Source organism: Oncorhynchus kisutch, linkage group LG30, assembly GCF_002021735.2.
Source record: "Oncorhynchus kisutch isolate 150728-3 linkage group LG30, Okis_V2, whole genome shotgun sequence".
Lineage (NCBI taxonomy): Eukaryota > Metazoa > Chordata > Actinopteri > Salmoniformes > Salmonidae > Oncorhynchus > Oncorhynchus kisutch.
The window spans coordinates 41474549-41497593 of NC_034203.2; the positions used below are offsets into that span (position 1 = coordinate 41474549).

Here is a 23045-nt window from a genome sequence, read left to right on the forward strand (position 1 = left end):
ATGGTAGTTTTGCAATGGAAGAATGTGCAAAGTAGAAATAAAAAATAATGGGGTGCAAAGGAGCAAAATAAATAAATAAATTAAAATTAAATACAGTTGGGAAAGAGGTAGTTGTTTGGGCTAAATTATAGGTGGGCTATGTACAGGTGCAGTAATCTGTGAGCTGCTCTGACAGTTGGTGCTTAAAGCTAGTGAGGGAGATAAGTGTTTCCAGTTTCAGAGATTTTTGTAGTTCGTTCCAGTCATTGGCAGCAGAGAACTGGAAGGAGAGGCAGTGGAGTGGGTATAGAACAGTGGAGTGGGTATAGAAACAGTGGAGTGGATATAGAAACAGTGGAGTGGGTATAGAAACAGTGGAGTAGGTATAGAAACAGTGGAGTGGGTATAGAAACGTGGAGTGGGTATAGAAACAGTGGAGTGGGTATAGAAACAGTGGAGTGGAGATAGAAACAGTGGAGTGGAGATAGAAACAGTGGAGTGGAGATAGAAACAGTGGAGTGGAGATAGAAACAGTGGAGTGGAGATAGAAACAGTGGAGTAGATATAGAAACAGTGGAGTGGGTATAGAAACAGTGGAGTAGGTATAGTAACAGTGGAGTGGGTATAGAAACAGTGACATGGATATAGAAACAGTGGAGTGGGTATAGAAACAGTAGAGTAGATATAGAAACAGTGGAGTAGATATAGAAACAGTGGAGTTGGTATAGAACAGTGGAGTGGGTATAGAACAGTGGAGTGGGTATAGAAACAGTGGAGTGGGTATAGAAACAGTGGAGTGGGTATAGAAACAGTGGAGTGGGTATAGAAACAGTGGAGTGGGTATAGAAACAGTGGAGTGGGTATAGAAACAGTGGAGTGGGTATAGAAACAATGGAGTGGGTATAGAAACAGTGGAGTAGATATAGAAACAGTGGAAATAGATATAGAAACAGTGGAGTGGGTATAGAAACAGTGGAGTGGGTATAGAAACAGTGGAGTGGGTATAGAAACAGTGGAGTAGGTATATAGAAACAGTGGAGTGGGTATAGAAACAGTGGAGTAGATATAGAAACAGTGGAGTGGAGATAGAAACAGTGGAGTGGGTATAGAAACAGTGGAGTAGATATAGAAACAGTGGAGTGGGTATAGAAACAGTGGAGTAGGTATAGTAACAGTGGAGTGGGTATAGAAACAGTGACGTGGATATAGAAACAGTGGAGTGGGTATAGAAACAGTAGAGTAGATATAGAAACAGTGGAGTAGATATAGAAACAGTGGAGTGGGTATAGAACAGTGGAGTGGGTATAGAACAGTGGAGTGGGTATAGAAACAGTGGAGTGGGTATAGAAACAGTTGGAGTGGGTATAGAAACAGTGGAGTGGGTATAGAAACAGTGGAGTGGATATAGAAACAGTGGAGTGGGTATAGAAACAGTGGAGTGGGTATAGAAACAATGGAGTGGGTATAGAAACAGTGGAGTAGATATAGAAACAGTGGAAATAGATATAGAAACAGTGGAGTGGGTATAGAACAGTGGAGTGGGTATAGAAACAGTGGAGTGGGTATAGAAACAGTGGGGTAGGTATAGAAACAGTGGAGTGGATATATAAACAGTGGAGTGGGTATATAAACAGTGGAGTGGGTATAGAAACAGTGGAGTGGGTATAGAAACAGTGGAGTAGATATAGAACAGTGGAGTAGATATAGAACAGTGGAGTAGATATAGAACAGTGGAGTGGGTATAAAACAGTGGAGTGGGTATAGAAACAGTGGAGTGGGTATAGAAACAGTTGGGTGGGTATAGAAACAGTGGAGTGGATATAGAAACAGTGGAGTGGGTATAGAAACAGTGGAGTTGGTATAGAAACAATGGAGTGGGTATAGAAACAGTGGAGTGGGTATAGAAAACAGTGGAGTAGATATAGAAACAGTGGAGTAGATATAGAAACAGTGGAGTGGGTATAGAAACAGTGGAGTGGGTATAGAACAGTGGAGTGGATATAGAAACAGTGGAGTAGGTTTGGAAACAGTGGAGTAGATATAGAAACAGTGGAGTAGATATAGAAACAGTGGAGTGGGTATAGAAACAGTGGAGTGGGTATAGAAACAGTGGAGTGGGTATAGAAACAGTGGAGTAGATATAGAAACAGTGGAGTAGATATAGAAACAGTGGAGTGGGTATAGAAACAGTGGAGTGGGTATAGAAACAGTGGAGTGGATATAGAAACAGTGGAGTGGGTATAGAAACAGTGGAGTGGGTATAGAAACAGTAGAGTGGGTATAGAACAGTGGAGTGGGTATAGAAACAGTGGAGTGGGTATAGAAACAGTGGAGTGGGTATAGAAACAGTGGAGTAGATATAGAACAGTGGAGTAGATATAGAACAGTGGAGTAGATATAGAACAGTGGAGTGGGTATAAAACAGTGGAGTGGGTATAGAAACAGTGGAGTGGGTATAGAAACAGTGGAGTGGGTATAGAAACAGTGGAGTGGATATAGAAACAGTGGAGTGGGTATAGAAACAGTGGAGAGGGTATAGAAACAATGGAGTGGGTATAGAAACAGTGGAGTGGGTATAGAAACAGTGGAGTAGATATAGAAACAGTGGAGTAGATATAGAAACAGTGGAGTGGGTATAGAAACAGTGGAGTGGGTATAGAACAGTGGAGTGGATGTAGAAACAGTGGAGTAGGTATAGAAACAGTGGAGTAGATATAGAAACAGTGGAGTGGGTATAGAAACAGTGGAGTGGGTATAGAAACAGTGGAGTGGGTATAGAAACAGTGGAGTGGGTATGGAAACAGTGGAGTGGGTATAGAAACAGTGGAGTGGATATAGAAACAGGAGTGGGTATAGAAACAGTGGAGTGGGTATAGAAACAGTGGAGTAGATATAGAAACAATGGAGTAGATATAGAAACAATGGAGTAGATATAGAAACAGTGGAGTGGGTATAGAAACAGTGGAGTGGGTATAGAAACAGTGGAGTGGGTATAGAAACAGTGGAGTAGGTATAGAAACAGTGGAGTGGGTATAGAAACAGTGGAGTGGATATAGAAACAGTGAAGTGGATATAGAAACAGTGGAGTGGGTATAGAAACAGTAGAGTAGATATAGAAACAGTGGAGTAGATACAGAAACAGTGGAGTGGATATAGGAACAGTGGAGTGGATATAGAAACAGTGGAGTAGATATAGAACAGTGGAGTAGATATAGAACAGTGGAGTAGATATAGAACAGTGGAGTGGGTATAAAACAGTGGAGTGGGTATAGAACAGTGGAGTGGGTATAGAAACAGTGGAGTGGGTATAGAAACAGTGGAGTGGATATAGAAACAGTGGAGTGGGTATAGAAACAGTGGAGTTGGTATAGAAACAATGGAGTGGGTATAGAAACAGTGGAGTGGGTATAGAAACAGTGGAGTAGATATAGAAACAGTGGAGTAGATATAGAAACAGTGGAGTGGGTATAGAAACAGTGGAGTGGGTATAGAACAGTGGAGTGGATATAGAAACAGTGGAGTAGGTTTGGAAACAGTGGAGTAGATATAGAAACAGTGGAGTAGATATAGAAACAGTGGAGTGGGTATAGAAACAGTGGAGTGGGTATAGAAACAGTGGAGTGGGTATAGAAACAGTGGAGTAGATATAGAACAGTGGAGTGGGTATAAAACAGTGGAGTGGGTATAGAAACAGTGGAGTGGGTATAGAAACAGTGGAGTGGGTATAGAAACAGTGGAGTGGGTATAGAAACAGTGGAGTGGGTATAGAAACAGTGGAGAGGGTATAGAAACAATGGAGTGGGTATAGAAACAGTGGAGTGGGTATAGAAACAGTGGAGTAGATATAGAAACAGTGGAGTAGATATAGAAACAGTGGAGTGGGTATAGAAACAGTGGAGTGGGTATAGAACAGTGGAGTGGATGTAGAAACAGTGGAGTAGGTATAGAAACAGTGGAGTAGATATAGAAACAGTGGAGTAGATATAGAAACAGTGGAGTGGGTATAGAAACAGTGGAGTGGGTATAGAAACAGTGGAGTGGATATAGAAACAGTGGAGTGGGTATAGAAACAGTGGAGTGGGTATAGAAACAGTGGAGTGGGTATAGAAACAATGGAGTGGGTATAGAAACAGTGGAGTAGATATAGAAACAGTGGAAATAGATATAGAAACAGTGGAGTGGGTATAGAACAGTGGAGTGGGTATAGAAACAGTGGAGTGGGTATAGAAACAGTGGGGTAGGTATAGAAACAGTGGAGTGGATATATAAACAGTGGAGTGGGTATAGAAACAGTGGAGTGGGTATAGAAACAGTGGAGTGGGTATAGAAACAGTGGAGTAGGTATAGAAACTGTGGAGTGGGTATAGAAACAGTGGAGTAGATATAGAAACAGTGGAGTAGATATAGAAACAGTGGAGTAGGTATAGAAACAGTGGAGTAGGTATAGAAACAGTGGAGTAGATATAGAAACAGTGGAGTAGATTTAGAAACAGTGGAGTGGGTATAGAAACAGTGGAGTGGGTATAGAAACAGTGGAGTGGGTATAGAAACAGTGGAGTGGGTATGGAAACAGTGGAGTGGGTATAGAAACAGTGGAGTGGATATAGAAACAGGAGTGGGTATAGAAACAGTGGAGTGGGTATAGAAACAGTGGAGTAGATATAGAAACAATGGAGTAGATATAGAAACAGTGGAGTGGGTATAGAAACAGTGGAGTGGGTATAGAAACAGTGGAGTGGGTATAGAAACAGTGGAGTAGGTATAGAAACAGTGGAGTGGGTATAGAAACAGTGGAGTGGGTATAGAAACAGTGAAGTGGATATAGAAACAGTGGAGTGGGTATAGAAACAGTAGAGTAGATATAGAAACAGTGGAGTAGATACAGAAACAGTGGAGTGGATATAGGAACAGTGGAGTGGATATAGAAACAGTGGAGTAGATATAGAACAGTGGAGTAGATATAGAACAGTGGAGTAGATATAGAACAGTGGAGTGGGTATAAAACAGTGGAGTGGGTATAGAAACAGTGGAGTGGGTATAGAAACAGTGGAGTGGGTATAGAAACAGTGGAGTGGATATAGAAACAGTGGAGTGGGTATAGAAACAGTGGAGTTGGTATAGAAACAATGGAGTGGGTATAGAAACAGTGGAGTGGGTATAGAAACAGTGGAGTAGATATAGAAACAGTGGAGTAGATACAGAAACAGTGGAGTGGGTATAGAAACAGTGGAGTGGGTATAGAACAGTGGAGTGGATATAGAAACAGTGGAGTAGGTATAGAAACAGTGGAGTAGATATAGAAACAGTGGAGTAGATATAGAAACAGTGGAGTGGGTATAGAAACAGTGGAGTGGGTATAGAAACAGTGGAGTGGGTATAGAAACAGTGGAGTAGATATAGAAACAGTGGAGTAGATATAGAAACAGTGGAGTGGGTATAGAAACAGTGGAGTGGGTATAGAAACAGTGGAGTGGATATAGAAACAGTGGAGTGGGTATAGAAACAGTGGAGTGGGTATAGAAACAGTGGAGTGGGTATAGAAACAGTGGAGTAGATATAGAAACAGTGGAGTGGATATAGAAACAGTGGAGTGGGTATAGAAACAGTGGAGTTGGTATAGAAACAGTGGAGTAGATATAGAAACAGTAGAGTGGGTATAGAACAGTGGAGTGGGTATAGAAACAGTGGAGTGGGTATAGAAACAGTGGAGTGGGTATAGAAACAGTAGAGTAGATATAGAAACAGTGGAGCGGGTATAGAAACAGTGGAGTGGGTATAGAAACAGTGGAGTAGATATTTTATTTATTTATTTATTTATTTTACCTTTATTTAACCAGGTAGGCAAGTTGAGAACAAGTTCTCATTTACAATTGCGACCTGGCCAAGATAAAGCAAAGCAGTTCGACAGATAAAACGACACAGAGTTACACATGGAGTAAAAACAAACATACAGTCAATAATGCAGTATAAACAAGTCTATATACAATGTGAGCAAATGAGGTGAGAAGGGAGGTAAAGGCAAAAAAGGCCATGATGGCAAAGTAAATACAATATAGCAAGTAAAATACTGGAATGGTAGTTTTGCAATGGAAGAATGTGCAAAGTAGAAATAAAAAATAATGGGGTGCAAAGGAGCAAAATAAATAAATAAATTAAAATTAAATACAGTTGGGAAAGAGGTAGTTGTTTGGGCTAAATTATAGGTGGGCTATGTACAGGTGCAGTAATCTGTGAGCTGCTCTGACAGTTGGTGCTTAAAGCTAGTGAGGGAGATAAGTGTTTCCAGTTTCAGAGATTTTTGTAGTTCGTTCCAGTCATTGGCAGCAGAGAACTGGAAGGAGAGGCAGTGGAGTGGGTATAGAACAGTGGAGTGGGTATAGAAACAGTGGAGTGGATATAGAAACAGTGGAGTGGGTATAGAAACAGTGGAGTAGGTATAGAAACAGTGGAGTAGGTATAGAAACAGTGGAGTGGATATAGAAACAGTGGAGTGGAGATAAAGCTGGAGTGATGTGCTCATACCTTCTAGTGTTGGTTAAAATCCCAGCTGCACTGTTCTGTACAGGTTGTAGGCTTCTAATAGTAGAGTCTGAGCAGCTGGAGAGAAGGGCGTTTTAAAGTAGTCTAGCCTAGATGAAACAAATGCATGGACCAGTTTCTCGGCATCTGGCTTAGAGATGAAGTGTCTAAATTATGGAATTTAAATCCTGAGATTTAACGTATGCTGTTTCTGAATGTTCTTTTTATGTGGTTGTCCAAAGTTAGCTTGGGGTCAAAGGTAACACCAAGGTTTTGGTGTAATGATGCAACCGTCAATGTTGAGAGTAAGGTCTTGACACTTTGTTTTGTAAGTTTCTCGTGGCATCATTTCGGTATTTTCGGTTTAAAAGCAAGATGTTGGTTATGATGCAAGACTCTAATCGGGCGGACTGTAAAAGCGTTGTCTGGTTTAAAAGATAAATACAACTGTGTATCATCAGTGTAGCAACAAAAGTGCATGTTGTGCTTACGGATGACATTGCCAATGGGTAGCATGTACAAGGAAAATAAAAGGGGTCCAAGCATATAACCTTGAGGAACACCACATTCAACCTTGGAACGTTCAGATGAATTATTGCCCATTTGAACTAATTGATACTGCTCAGAGAGGTATGATTTGAGCCAGTTGAGAACCTGTCCTCGTGGACCAGGGGTGTCAAACTAATTCCACAGAGGGTTGAGTGTCTGCAGGTTTATTTGTTTTTTCCTTTCAATTAAGACCTAGACAACAAGGTGAGGGGAGATCCTTACTAATTAGGAACTTTAATTCATCAATCAAGTACAAGGGTGGTGCGAAAAACCCGCAGACACTCGGCCCTCCGTGGAATGAGTTCGACACGTGTCGTAGACCAACCAAGTCTTCTAACCTCTTATTGAGACTAGCATGATCAACCATATCGAAGGCAGCACTTAAATCTAAAAGAACAAAATAGGGTCATGAAAGAAACTGTGTGAATAATCAGCTGCTGTTCTATCACCTTCTATAGTATCTTAGAAAGGAAGCGGAGGTTTGTTTATAGTTTTTTTGTTGTTATTCTGGATTATTATTATTATTATTTATCTAAAGCCAATTTAAGAGATTTGGGAACTATCCCTGTTTAAAATGTTTAAAATGTTAAGAATTGGTTAGCCTGTTACTAGGATGAGTTCTTTGACCAGCTAGTCATTTTAATAACTCTAACTACATGTACATATTACCTCAATTACCTCGATTAACTGGTGCCCCCACACTTTGCCTCTAAACCGGTACCCCCTGTATATAGCCTCAATATTGTTATTTTACTGCTGCTCTTTCATTATTTGTTACATTTTTTTTTTCTTAAAACTGGCATTGTTGGATTAAGTGCTTGTAAGTAAGCATTTCACTGTAAGGTTGATGTTGTTTTCAGGGGGATTTGACAAATAACATTTGATTTGATTTGATTTGGGTATCGGGACAAGTTGGCAGGTAGTAGGCTTGGAGTGCATAGCAGTGGAGGATGCTGAGGGGAGGACGGCTCATAATAATGGCTGGAATGGAGTGAATGGAATGGCATCATGGGAACCATGTATTTGATACCATTCCACTGATTCCGCTCCGGCCATTACCACGAGCCATCCTCCCCAATTAAGGTGCCAACAACCTCCTGTGGTGCATAGAAAGTTCCTCCATGTCATCATAAGTCAGGGGTGTTAAAAAATCCAGAAATATTGTGGTCTCCTCATAATCCTGTAAGGTTTCTGGCATCATATCAGCAGTGTTGCCATGTCCGTTGTTTTTCCTGACAAATTGGGCTACTTTGAAAACGAAGTCGCGGGTGTAAATGAATTGGTCGCTGGTTGTGGGTTTTTTGGGCTACTTCTAAATTGCACTGTCGCCACCATGGTATTTCTCTTTTTTTTTAAGAAGAGAAAAAATAGGAATATATATTTCACTGTGACCTGCTGCTGCTGACTATCAGGCAGTGAGCAGGCTGTTAGTAGTGGTGGGGGTGGGAAGAGGTGTGTGTGTGTGTGTGTTGAGAGTACTGGTTGAAAGAGTTCTGTTGCGGTCACGGAAGACAAAGCAGCACACGCACACATCGTGACAACTTTTTACCAGTTGTGGTAGGCTGTAAAAGTTGGCATTGTAAAGACACCTTTTACCTTTTTTTCCCCATATTAACGTACTAGAACTGATGTAACAGCGATAAAGCGCTGGAAAATGACTTTAGGCGCACTAGAGCGCTTGAGATATATTCACTGACAGGTGGTTTAGAGTAAACTGCAATCTAATGTCGAAAAACCGTATCATGCGAAGTGTTTCATGCACGCTCAGTTCTTGGGTCTCGAGCGCTGCGCGAGTGGTAATTTGTAAGTTATGGAATTCCCTCAAATGCTTCTGTTATGGGGAAAAAAAAAGTCCACATTGAAACTGCCATTAAATGTGGAGAATAATACATTTGCATCTTTTGTCCATCAAGTAGGCTATTAATATCTATGCCATTGTAGGCTACTGCCTACCATTTGATACAATAAATATGTTGAAGTGATGATATCACTGGAGTCATTGCAAATCAATTTGTGCCACTTGTGTAGCCTACCTAGAGCTGACAAACAGATTTAATAATTATAGCCTATAACTTCAATTTATTGTTGTAGCCTTGTGTTATTATGAAATTATTAATGGCCATGTTTGGTTAATTAAATGGGAAGTTATCAATTGTGATTATGATCACAGCTCTATCTTAAATGTTTAATTCTCCACATTTAATATCACTTTCATTGTGGACTTTTCCCTGACATGAGATGTTGGCCTATCAGGGGCTGTAGGCTACCTGCATCTAGCTCAACAAACCTTGGCAAAGTTGAATTACAATTATAAACTCAGATTTTAGTCAAAAGCCTATTGAAATAACAAGTCAATCTCGCAAATAGATTCTAACGGTTTGTAGTCTTTAAACTTCTTAGGGCTTGGCATCTTTCTTCTCATTTCCCGCCTGACTGATGTGCCCAGAGTAAACTACCTGTTGCTCAGGCCCTGAAGCTAGGATATGCATACAATTGGTGTCATTGGAAAGAAAACACTGTTATGTTTGTAGAGATGTTAAAATAATGTAGGAGAATATAACACAATATATATGGTAGGAGAAAATTCAAACCGGACAAATTAGCTCCCGGGTTGCAATTCCTATGGCTTCCACAGGTTGTCAGAAGTCTATGTTCAAGGTTTAAGGCTTGTGACATCCAAAACGAATAAGAAATATCAGTTTTAGTACAGGGACACAGTCTTGGAAATTCATGTTTGCTCGCGCCATCAATACAAAACGCACCTGCTAAAATCAGTTTCCTATTGAACATACTTCTTTCTGTTAGAAATATTATAGTTTGATTACATTCTAGGGTATCTGAGGAGTGAATAGAAACGTATTTTGACTTGTTGAAACAAAGTTTAGGGGTAGATTTCGGATTCCTTTCTCTGCATGTTGAACGAGTGGATTACTCAACTCGATGGCGCCATCTAAACAGACTTTTTGGGATATAAAGAAGGATTTTAACAAAACGACACTACATGTTACAGCTGGGACCCTTTGGATGACAAACCAGAGGAAGATTTTTTTTTAAGTAAGTGAATATTTAATCGCTATTTGTGAATTTATGAAAGCTATTTAGATGTGGGGAGCCGTCCTCAAACAATCGCATGGCATGTTTTCGCTGTAATAGCTACTGTAAATCGGACAGTGCAGTTAGATTAACAAGAATTTAAGCTTTCAACCCAAATAAGACACTTCTATGTACTTAAATGTTTAGTATCCATAATCTTAATGGATTATTTATTTTAATTACGCACCCTCCCACGTCACCGTAAATTGTTCCGCTAGCGGGACGCCTAGGCTTAAATGTAACGGTTTTCTTCCTGGGAAGGAGAGGAAGACCAAAATGCAGCGTGGTTATTTATAAACATCTTTAATGAAAGATGAAAACGTGAACACTATACAAAATAAGAAAACGTGGTTAAACTGAAACAGTCCGAGATGGTGCAAAACACAGAGACAGGAACAACCGAACCAGTCCTAACTGGTGTAAAACACAGAGACAGGAAACAATCACCCACAAGATACCTAAAGAATATGGCTGCCTAAATATGGTTCCCAATCAGAGACAACGATAAACACCTGCCTCTGGTTGAGAACCACTCCAGGCAACCATAGACTTACCTAGAACACTCAACTGAACACAACCCCATTGACTACAAAAAACCCTAGACAAAACAAGACACATAAATCACCCATGTCACACCCTGGCCTAACCAACATAATAAAGAAAACACAGAATACTAAGGCCAGGGTGTGACATTAAAAAACATCTGGCACATAATAACAGCACATATTCCAGAAAATAACCAAACAATCGTTTTTTGCAGTATTTTTATTTTTATTATTATTATTATTATATTATTATTTTATTTTTTATTTTTATTATTATTATTATTATATTATTATTTTATTTTTTTATTTTTTGGGGTGTAAAAAAGGTTTGTCCAAGTTTTTCTTGCACATAGATCAAGATCCTCTGTCCAACTTTCAAACTCTCCTGTTGGATTTATCTATAGTTATACACATGCGCAAACAAGATTGATTTACAAATATAAACTGAGTGGTTTGAGCACTGAATGCTGATTGGTTGTGATCAGACTGTGTACAACGGCTATGACATAAAATCATTTGTACTGTTCTAATTATGTTGGTAAACAGTTTATAATAGCAGTAAGGCCAAGGAGGTGTGATAGGCTTATATGGCCAATATACCACGGCTAAGGGCTGTATCCTAAACACAGCCCTTAGCCATGGTATATTGGCCATATAGCCTACCACAACTCCTCAGGCCTTATTGCTTAATCATTGCAGTCAAACAAGTTAAATCGACATCCATTGATGGAAAATGATCTGGTGAGTTTAATAAGGGCAAATTATCTTTTCGCTTGGGACATAATCTTAAACTCAAAATAAATTATAATTTTGATGGGAAAATCAAATTTTGCTCCTTCACCTACGTTGTTAGAAATGAGGTTGATATTCCTTTTTAATTCGCTCAACACTGTTATGGAAAAAATAATTACTTGGATAAATGGCATCTCTTTCTGCAAAAGAATGTGGCATTGGGCTATACATTTTTAGCTAGACCTGGCAACCCTGCATATCAAATTGGATTCGTTGAGATTTTAGCTCTAATTGTAGTACAAAACTTCATAAAATCATTACAGGTGAGGCTGGAGAAATGCTCAGGGCAAGCTGGGGCCTGCTTCTGTGAGGCTGGCTCGGGGAAGGCTGAGGCCCGGTTGTCTGTGAGGCTGGCTCAGGGCATGCTGGAGCCTGCTTCTCTGCAGGCTGGCTATAGTGCTGAAGAGGGGCCTGTTTCTCTGTGAGGCTGGCTATAGTGCTGAAGAGGGGCCTGTTTCTCTGCGAGGCTGGCTATAGTTCTGAAGAGGGGCCTGTTTCTCTGCGAGGCTGGCTATAGTTCTGAAGAGGGGCCTGTTTCTCTGCGAGGCTGGCTATAGTTCTGAAGAGGGGCCTGTTTCTCTGCGAGGCTGGCTATAGTTCTGAAGAGGGGCCTGTTTCTCTGCGAGGCTGGCTAAAGTGCTGAAGATGGACCTGTTTCTCTGTAAGGCTGGCTACAATGCTGAAGAGAAATCAAGGGTTATTTTTGTTATCATCTATTAATATAATATTTATTTAAAAATGATTTGATAAAATATTAAATTTGACCTTTACTATATTCCACAGAAATGCATTAACAAACACATTCATAAATGCAAAAAAAAACGGTCAAAAAATAATTCATACGATATGAGGTTTTTGAAATGTAAGTCCTATCTATAAGTCCTATCTATATATAGGAGATATAAGAAAGCTCACGAATTCTTTATTTTTTTTTACACATATTTAACCCATACTTTTTTGAGGCACATAACCGCCTCCATAATTCCATTCGTTTGTATGGGTTACCTTCAGACGAGTCCCCTGACACTTGTGGGGATCGTAGATGTCAGGATGGTGTATTGGAGGCGAAGTCAAGTGCAGGAGAGCAGATACAATGAACAGGAACACTTTTATTATAGTTCCAAAAATGAGAGCGCTTGACGTGAACTGGGGACCCCGATCAGACACTATATCCTCAGGCACCCCGTAGTGCCGGAAGACATGTGTAAACAAGGCGTTTGATAGGAGTTTGATCCATGGGCCGCTCCTCTGTGTCATACAGCCGGGACAGTGCGTCTGCCTTCGTATTCTGGGAACCTGGTCTGTAAGACAGGGTAAACACAGAATGGGTAAAGAACATGGCCCACCTTGCCTGACGAGGATTCAGTCTCCTCGCTGCCCGGATCAAATCAAATCAAATCAAATTTATTTATATAGCCCTTCGTACATCAGCTGATATCTCAAAGTGCTGTACAGAAACCCAGCCTAAAACCCCAAACAGCAAGCAATGCAGGTGGAGAAGCACTAGGTTGCGGTGGTCAGTCTAGATGAGAAAAGGGTGTTTAGCCCCGTCAAGCCAATGTCTCCACACTTTCAATGCCTAGAAACAGTGGAATGGATATAGAAACAGTAGAGTGGGTATAGAAACAGTGGAGTAGATATAGAAACAGTGGAGTGGGTATAGAAACAGTGGAGTAGGTATAGAAACAGTGGAGTGGGTATAGAACAGTGGAGTGGGTATAGAAACAATGGAGTGGATATAGAACAGTGGAGTGGGTATAGAACAGTGGAGTAGGTATAGAAACAGTGGAGTGGGTATAGAAACAGTGGAGTAGATGTAGAAACAGTGGAGTAGATGTAGAAACAGTGGAGTAGATATAGAACAGTGGAGTGGGTATAGAAACAGTGGAGTGGGTATAGAAACAGTGGAATAGATATAGAAACAGTGGAGTAGATATAGAACAGTGGAGTAGGTATAGAAACAGTGGAGTGGGTATAGAAACAGTGGAGTAGATATAGAAACAGTGGAGTGGGTATAGAAACAGTGGAGTAGATATAGAAACAGTGGAGTGGGTATAGAAACAGTGGAGTAGATATAGAAACAGTGGAGTGGGTATAGAAACAGTGGAGTAGATATAGAAACAGTGGAGTAGATATAGAACAGTGGAGTGGGTATAGAAACAGTGGAGTGGGTATAGAAACAGTGGAGTGGGTATACAAACAGTGGAGTGGGTATAGAAACAGTGGAGTAGATATAGAAACAGTGGAGTGGGTATAGAACAGTGGAGTACGTATAGAAACAGTGGAGTGGGTATAGTAACGCATTGAATAACACATTCATAAGCTCTCCATAGAAACGCATTGAATAACACATTCATAAGCTGTCCATAGAAACGCATTGAATAACACATTCATAAGCTCTCCATAGAAACGCATTGAATAACACATTCATAAGCTCTCCATAGTAACGCATTGAATAACACATCATAAGCTCTCCATAGTAACGCATTGAATAACACATTCAGAAGCTGTCTATACGGCTGTGGGCTCTGATCATCGTCAATGTCAACACAGCTGTACTCCATCTTCATCTTCAGGAGAGGAAGGACAGGAGCTCCCATAGGCAACACAATCAAGTGTGTGTGTGTGTGTGTGTGTGTGTGTGTGTGTGTGTGTGTGTGTGTGTGTGTGTGTGTGTGTGTGTGTGTGTGTGTGTGTGTGTGTGTGTGTGTGTGTGTGTGTGTGTGTGTGTGTGTGTGCAATGAGTCCCTATGTCCCTCAGGACTGAGAGTCAATCACAGAAAAACTGCCGGGGGATTCAACTCCCTCACATCTCAGGGGTCTTTAATGAAACACATTCATTAACAGAGTGACAGGACTAGGATCCCTACCCCATGGGGGATAGCTGTAATGTACAACTATCTCTTTAATGTAATTATCTCTTTAGAAAATGACATGTCTTATCTCAAGGGACTTCCTGTAAAATAAGTCAATGACAAACATTCTTAACCTCACCCGGCTGAGAATGAACAAAGATTCAAACATTCTCAACCTCACCCGGCTGAGAATGGACAAAGATTCAAACATTCTCAACCTCACCCGGCTGAGAATGAACAAAGATTCAAACATTCTCAACTTCACCCGGCTGAGAATGAACAAAGATTCAAACATTCTCAACCTCACCCGGCTGAGAATGGACAAAGATTCAAACATTCTCAACCTCACCCGGCTGAGAATGGACAAAGATTCAAACATTCTCAACCTCACCCGGCTGAGAATGGACAAAGATTCAAACATTCTCAACCTCACCCGGCTGAGAATGAACAAAGATTCAAACATTCTTAACCTCACCCGGCTGAGAATGGACAAAGATTCAAACATTCTCAACCTCACCCGGCTGAGAATGAACAAAGATTCAAACATTCTCAACTTCACCCGGCTGAGAATGGACAAAGATTCAAACATTCTCAACCTCACCCGGCTGAGAATGAACAAAGATTCAAACATTCTCAACTTCACCCGGCTGAGAATGGACAAAGATTCAAACATTCTCAACCTCACCCGGCTGAGAATGGACAAAGATTCAAACATTCTCAAACCTCACCTTTGCTTGAGACCTAAAACGCAGTATTTAGCTCTGTGTACTAACATGGTTTTGCCTCATGCATATATTCAAACAGTCCAAGCCTTATGCAAATGATATGTGACCGACTGCCTTGATTTGATCTTATGTAGCAACATTTTTAATTGTGTTTAAAAGTAGAGACTCGGAGCTACAAAATGGTATATCATACACTGAATTTGATGAACAATGGGAAAGTAATTCTGCTTTGAAAGTTGATATACTTGTATCCTCACTTTTTGAGAAAATGGCCCTTGAATGATTTGGTACACCTACTGGAGAGCTCTTTAGTCTACACCCATTCAGCATTGTTCACACACTCTTAAGCCCTAGCCCCACACATCTCCTTAAGGATTCACATGTGAGGTCATGTGCTTAAGGTCATGTAGTGTAAATATTAGATAACGCTTACCCAGACAAACTTATCTAAATTGATGGGTCATGTGAAAGAAATGTTATAACCACCAGCCACATCTTGCCAAGTGGATGGGTCTCTACAGAAGGTGTAAACAGTACAGAGAAATGGTTACTTGCGTAGTAGCAATATCAAAAATAGATAGTGTCAATGCCAGTAGAGAACGAAAAAATTATAATATACAGTATGTACAAAAACAATATCAATAACCATATCAGTGATTCTGGTAATATATGTGGTGGGTGAGCAGCAGGATATAAATAGTAGCAGCAACGTATGGCGTGTGTGTTAGGAGAGAGTCATGTGAATGTCCATAGAGGCACTGCAGATAGTGCTGATGACTGGGAATTCGCTCCCAGTGATGAACCGGGTCCGTCCGAACCACGCATGAACAAGGGATTCCTGCCGTTTGACTTTGGTGGCATGATCACCGTCAGACACACCTGGCTAACTTGATGGGTCATGTAATCATCTGGCGAAGTGGTATATTTTGTCTAGCTAGATAAACAATGAACCATAGTCCTAATCCACAGAGTACTAGCAATACAAAGCGACTGTTATAGCTAGCTAAAGTTAAATCAAATACCAAAAAGTTAAACCAAATAGCTAAACCAAATAGGTTAGCTAGCTAACATTAGCTAGCTAGCTAACATTAGGCTATAACTACCAATGCAAATGGCTTTCTGAGATTATATTATTACACAGATCATACACTTAACCCTACTGTTAGCTAGCCACCTAACGTCTGCTAGCTAGCTAACAGTAAGCTTTAACTTGCAATGAAAACAACTTTCTGACAAAATTAGAAACGTATAATATCTGAAAGTGTAGCTAGACTCTTACCCGTATTCATGGATGAACATTTCACGACAGACTGCAACCCCTTTTATTAAATAAGACATCCTGTGTTGTTTCCATTTTGTTTAAGATCTTTCTTCCTCTCTGTCACGGATGCCATGGTTGCCCTTAGTTTGAAGGTGTAATCCGTAGACACGTGTTTTATACAACAGCCTTCTGCGTTCTCTTTTCGACTCCCTGCTGCATTTGCAATCAAATGCTAGAATTGTATTCATCTCCTTATCATACTCTGCTTGTACCAGACATTCCCCTGATTTCTTCAGTGACAACAACACTGTTGATTGCCGTTTCTTCAGAAGATTACAATGGTCCCCTTCAATTAAAATGTTTTTAGCTAAATCAGGGATTTCCTCATCGTCTGATTCATTTTCAGAATCAGAGAGAGTCATGGTACTATCGTCCTCCAGAAAGTAGTCCATCACAACTTTTTCCCACTGTCCTTTGCTGATAGCGCCTGATAAATTCAGGGTAGCTATGTTATTGAGAGCAGTAGCAACATATCTGCAGTTCTCCGTGGCTGACATATCTTTCAAACTGCAGTAGAAAGGATTATCTACACATAACAAGAAGATGCTACACGGCGGACCAATCCGAAACTCATCTCTCGGCATGTCCAGCCCATTCATTATCTCAGCCAATCATGACTAGCGGGAAGGTTCCTGTCTTTTACTGTGGCCAAACCAACTAGGCTTGTAATTAAACTCTTTTATCCATATTTACAGATGGCATACAAGTTTGTTATTAAGGCACAAGAAAGTTAAAATGTTCCAGAAGACATATCTGCCAGAAAACGCGTTTTGATTAAAAATGCCTCTCCTGTGAAGTCGTGAATTACGACATACGTTTAGTTTTCTGAAACTAGTCACATATTGCTTTGTTTCCTGAAACTAATCACATATTGCCTCGTTACCTGAAACTAGTCACATATTGCCTCGTTTCCTGAAACTAGTCACATTTTGCCTCGTTTCCTGAAACTAGTCACATATTACCTCGTTTCCTGAAACTAGTCACATATTGCCTCGTTTCCTGAAACTAGTCACATATTGCCTCGTTTCCTGAAACTAGTCACATATTGCCTCGTTTCCTCAAACTAGTCACATATTGCCTCGTTTCCTCAAACTAGTCACATATTGCCTCGTTTCCTGAAACTAGTCACATATTACCTCGTTTCCTGAAACTAGTCACATATTGCCTCGTTTCCTGAAACTAGTCACATATTGCCTCGTTTCCTGAAACTAGTCACATATTGCTTCGTTTCCTGAAACTAGTCACATATTGCTTCGTTTGCTGAAACTAGTCACATATTGTTTCGTTTCCTGAAACTAGTCACATATTGCTTCATTTCCTGAAACTAGTCACATATTGCCTCGTTTCCTGAAACTAGTCACATATTGCTTCGTTTCCTGAAACTAGTCACATATTGCTTCGTTTGCTGAAACTAGTTACATATTGCTTCGTTTCCTGAAACTAGTCACATATTGCCTCGTTTCCTGAAACTAGTCACATATTGCCTCGTTTCCTCAAACTAGTCACATATTGCCTCGTTTCCTCAAACTAGTCACATATTGCTTCGTTTCCTCAAACTAGTCACATATTGCTTCAGTAGCATTCACACACATACAGTCCAGTTTATATTATTAAACATGGTCAGGTCTCGTCAGTTGAAGTGTGACTGGGTTGAGGAGTGACAGGTGGTGGTGGAGAGGGGTCGACACCAACCGATATATCTTGCGTGTTAATGGGGCCAGGGACAGGGGACAGGAGACAGGAGACAGGACAAATGGATTGTGAAGAGCGGTGAGTTAGAATGGAGAGATGGGGTGTTGAGATAGAGAGAGAGAAAGAGAGGGAGAACAGAAGGGAGAGAGGGAGAGGGAGAGCGGGAGAGTGGAAGGGAGAGAGAGTAGAGAGAGAGAGAGAGAAAGGGAGAGAGAGAGAGAGGAAGAGAGGGAGAACAGAAGGGAGAGAGAGAGGGAGGGAGAACAGAAGGGAGAGAGAGAGGAAGAGAGGGAGAGTGGAAGGGAGAGAGAGAGAGAGAGAGAGAGAGAGAGAGAGGGAGAACAGAAGGGAGAGAGAGAGGAAGAGAGGGAGAGTGGAAGAGAGAGAGAGAGAGAGAGAGAGAGAGAGAGAGAGAGAGAGAGAGAGAGAGAGAGAGAGAGCTGTCAGAGAGAGAGAGAGAGAGAGAGAGAGAGAGAGAGCTGTCAGAGAGAGAGAGAGAGAGAGAGAGAGAGAGTGGAAGGGAGAGAGAGAGAGCTGTCAGAGAGAGAGAGAGAGAGAGAGCTGTCAGACAGATGGATCCGGAAGGATAATGAATACATTGTTCTTCCAGTGCAGTGTCAGACATCAGACATCAGCTACATCACGTGACAGTTGGAAATGCCAAGGAATTGTTGCTGGTATATTAAGAGCTCAGACGGATTCGTGCGTGTGTGTGTGTGTGTGTGTGTGTGTGTGTGTGTGTGTGTGTGTGTGTGTGTAGACATCCGTATGCTCCTCCTCCGTATGCTCCTCCTGTTGAGAACACAACCCCCAACAGAGCATATAGTCTAAGACCAACATGTGTTGGATGTTGATAATGACTCCACAGAGGAATACGTCCCAAATTACACCCTACTCCCTTTATAGTGCACTACTTTTGGCCAGGGCATATAGGGCCCTGTTCCCTTTATAGTGCACTACTTTTGGCCAGGGCCCAGGGCCCTACTCCCTTTATAGTGCACTACTTTTGGCCAGGGCCTATAGGGCCCTACTCCCTTTTTATAGTGCTCTACTTTTTAAAATAGTGCACTATATAAGGAATAGGTTGACATTTGAGACACACAGAGTGTTGGCGAGAAGAAACTCACACATCAGTGTCTGTACCGAGCACGGTGGAGGCAAGCCTGGACAACAAAGAGTACTCTTCTGCATGCAGCGTTAAGCTGATGGGTGTGTATTTGCAACATGGGATTTGTTCCTACATTCTGCCCTTCGGACTGTAATTCCACAGTTGTTACCGTAGAGATAGAATGTTACAACATTGTTTGATAGAATGTTACAACATTGTTTGATAGAATGTTACAACATTGTTTGATAGAATGTTACAACATTGTTTGATAGAATGTTACATTGTTTGATAGAATGTTACAACATTGTTTGATAGAATGTTACATCATTGTTTGATAGAATGTTACATCATTGTTTGATAGAATGTTACAACATTGTTTGATAGAACGTTCTTGGAACCCTTCCTCAAGTGGGGATGGGATTATGTATTACTCATTGGTCTGTATTATAGATCGAGGCCTAGATTCAGACAGCCGCATAGCTGATGTTTTTGGCGGTGTTGGAGGTGGAACTGAGTTGGAGCCGTCAAATTGGTGAGCAGCTTCATTGTCATGAAGCCACACCCACCCCACTCCTATTTAGAAGTTCAGAACAAAAAAAGTGTAGGCTAAAATAATTACGCTCAAATTTAAAATGAAATAAAATCATTAAAGGAAACAATGAGGTTTTCTATCAGCCAAATCGAGGTGTAGATTACATCTCACATTCCAGTTTTCGCACTTTTGTAAACAACGCTGCATGGGATTTCTCTTAACGTGACTCTGTGCAGCCAATGGCAATGTTCGCTCTTGGTTGAATGCCAGGAGCCGCTTGTGGATTTGACAGCTCTAACGCAGTTCCACCACCAAAACACCGTCAAAACAACCACTGAGAGGATGTCGGATAATGCGGATATGATTGAATAGAACCCCAATTGTTAAGGCAAAATGGAGATTTGTAACCATATCCTCAGATGACATAAGTACAGTACACACACACACATACTAAACAGCTCTCGTTAAATGTATGTAAATTGTGAAGTATTTTGTCTGTTATGTCTGACGCCCAGTAACATGAACTGTGATAAATCAAAGAGAAAAGAAATGACAACCATTCGTTGTGTGTCTCTTGCAGGTCTCATTATGTGACTCTGTGATTGGTAGAGGAAGAGGATAAAGGATAAAGGAAACCCAAGAGGAAGCTGTTCTCATTAAAGCTACAGACGTGTTAAACAGCAAGATCTCATAATCCCCGCACTTAGAACCCTGCCCTTCTTCCCTAAACTCTGAAGAAACTCACCCTTCCCCCCTAGGAGTTGAACGATATTTATATTGTTGTTGACAGATCCTGTATGTCTGTTCAGTCAATAGGTTAGCATCGGTTCAGACACACATTTTAATCATTTAGCAGACGTTCTTACCCACACAAACACACCCTGGCAACTAAATCTACTGACTTTGGCTTCAGAAACACTGTATTGTATATCAGTGTCTTAATTACTGATGTTCAAATCAAACCCCATTTTATTGGTCACATTTGGTCACATTCAGTTTCTAGCTCCAACAGCGCAGTAGTATCTAACAATATCTCACAACAATACACACAAATCTAAAAGGGAAATAATGGAATTAAGAAATATATAAATATTAGGACGAGCAATGTCGAAGTGGCATTGACTAAAATACAGTAGAATATAATAGAGTATATACATATGAATATAGATACAGTAGAATATAATAGAGTATATACATATGAATATAGATACAGTAGAATATAATAGAGTATATACATATGAATATAGATACAGTAGAATATAATAGAGTATATACATATGAATATAGATACAGTAGAATATAATAGAGTATATACATATGAATATAGATACAGTAGAATATAATAGAGTATATACATATGAATATAGATACAGTAGAATATAATAGAGTATATACATATGAATATAGATACAGTAGAATATAATAGAGTATATACATATGAATATAGATACAGTAGAATATAATAGAGTATATACATATGAATATAGATACAGTAGAATATAATAGAGTATATACATATGAATATAGATACAGTAGAATATAATAGAGTATATACATATGAATATAGATACAGTAGAATATAATAGAGTATATACATATGAATATAGATACAGTAGAATATAATAGAGTATATACATATGAATATAGATACAGTAGAATATAATAGAGTATATACATATGTAATGAGTAAAGCAGTATGTAAACACTATTGATAAAGTGTTCCATTACTAAAGCGACCAGTGATTCCATGACTACGTACACTACCTTTTAAAAGTTTGGGGTCACTAGGAAATGTCCTTGTTTTTGAAAGAAAAACACCTTTTTCTGTACGTTAAAATGACATCAAATTGATCAGAAATACAGTGTAGACATTGTTAATGTTGTAAATGACTATTGTAGCTAAAAGGGCTGTTTTTTTATGGAATATCTACATATGTACAGGTGAATATGTACATAGGTGAACAGAGGCCCATTATCAGCAACCATCACTCCTGTGTTCCAATGGCACGTTGTGTTAGCTAATTCATGTTTATCATTTTAAAAGGCTAATTGATCATTAGAAAAACCGGTGCACAACTAAGCAAGAGGACAAGTACATTAGAGTGTCTAGTTTGAGAAACAGACGCCTCAGAAGTCCTCAACTGGCAGCTTCATTAAATAGTACCCACAAAACACCAGTCTCAGAGTCAACAGCGAAGAGGCGACTCCGGGATGCTGGCCTTCTAGGCAGAGTTCCTCTGTCCAGTCTCAACGTCAACAGTGAAGAGGTGACTCCGGGATGCTGGCCTTCACAGAAAAAGCCATATCTCAGACTGGCCAATAAAAATAAAAGATGACCAAAAGAACACAGACACTGGACAGAGGAACTCTGCCTAGAAGGCCAGCATCCTGGAGTCACCTCTTCACTGTTGACGTTGAGACTGGACAGAGGAACTCTGCCTAGAAGGCCAGCATCCCGGAGTCACCTCTTCACTGTTGACTCTGAGACTGGTGTTTTGTGGGTACTATTTAATGAAGCTGCCAGTTGAGGATTTGTGAGGCCTCTGTTTCTCAAACTAGACACTCTCATGTACTTGTCCTCTTGCCCAGTTGTGCACTGGGGCCTCCCACTTTTCTTTCTAGTCTGGTTAGGGCCAGTTTGCTCTGCTCTGTGAAGGGAGTAGTACACAGCATTGTATGAGATCTTCAGTTTTTTAACAATTTCTCGCACGGAATAGCCTTCATTTCTCAGAACCAGAATAGACTGACGAATTTCAGAAGAAAGTCCTTTGTTTCTGGCCATTTTGAGCCTATTGTATTTACTTTGCCATCATGGCCTTTTTTGCCTTTACCTCCCTTCTCACCTCATTTGCTCACATTGTATATAGACTTGTTTATACTGCATTATTGACTGTATGTTTGTTTTTACTCCATGTGTAACTCTGTGTCGTTTTATCTGTCGAACTGCTTTGCTTTATCTTGGCCAGGTCGCAATTGTAAATGAGAACTTGTTCTCAACTTGCCTACCTGGTTAAATAAAGGTAAAATAAATAAATAAATAAATAAATTTAATCAAACCTAAAATGCTGATGCTCCAGATACTCAACTAGTCTAAAGAAGGCCAGTTTTATTGCTTCTTTAATCAGAACAACAGTTTTCAGCTGTGCGAACATAATTGCAACAGGGTTTTCTAATGATCAATTAACCTTTTCAAATTATACATTTGTATTAGCTAATACAACGTGTCATTGGAACACAGGGGTCATGGTTGCTGATAATGGGCCTCTGTACACCTATGTAGATATTCCATTTTAAAAAATCTGCTGTTTCCAGCTACAATAGTAATTTACAATATT

General features: G+C 40.2%; 1 long non-coding RNA gene across 1 annotated transcript; it reads left to right on the forward strand.

The window, feature by feature from the left end:
• Positions 1 to 19153: 19153 nt before the first annotated feature.
• Positions 19154 to 20769, forward strand: LOC109885319 (uncharacterized). Its single transcript, XR_002254534.2, has 3 exons — positions 19154 to 19279; positions 19629 to 19710; positions 20291 to 20769. It is a non-coding gene; the product is annotated as an uncharacterized LOC109885319 (long non-coding RNA).
• The last annotated feature ends 2276 nt before the right edge of the window (positions 20770 to 23045 follow it).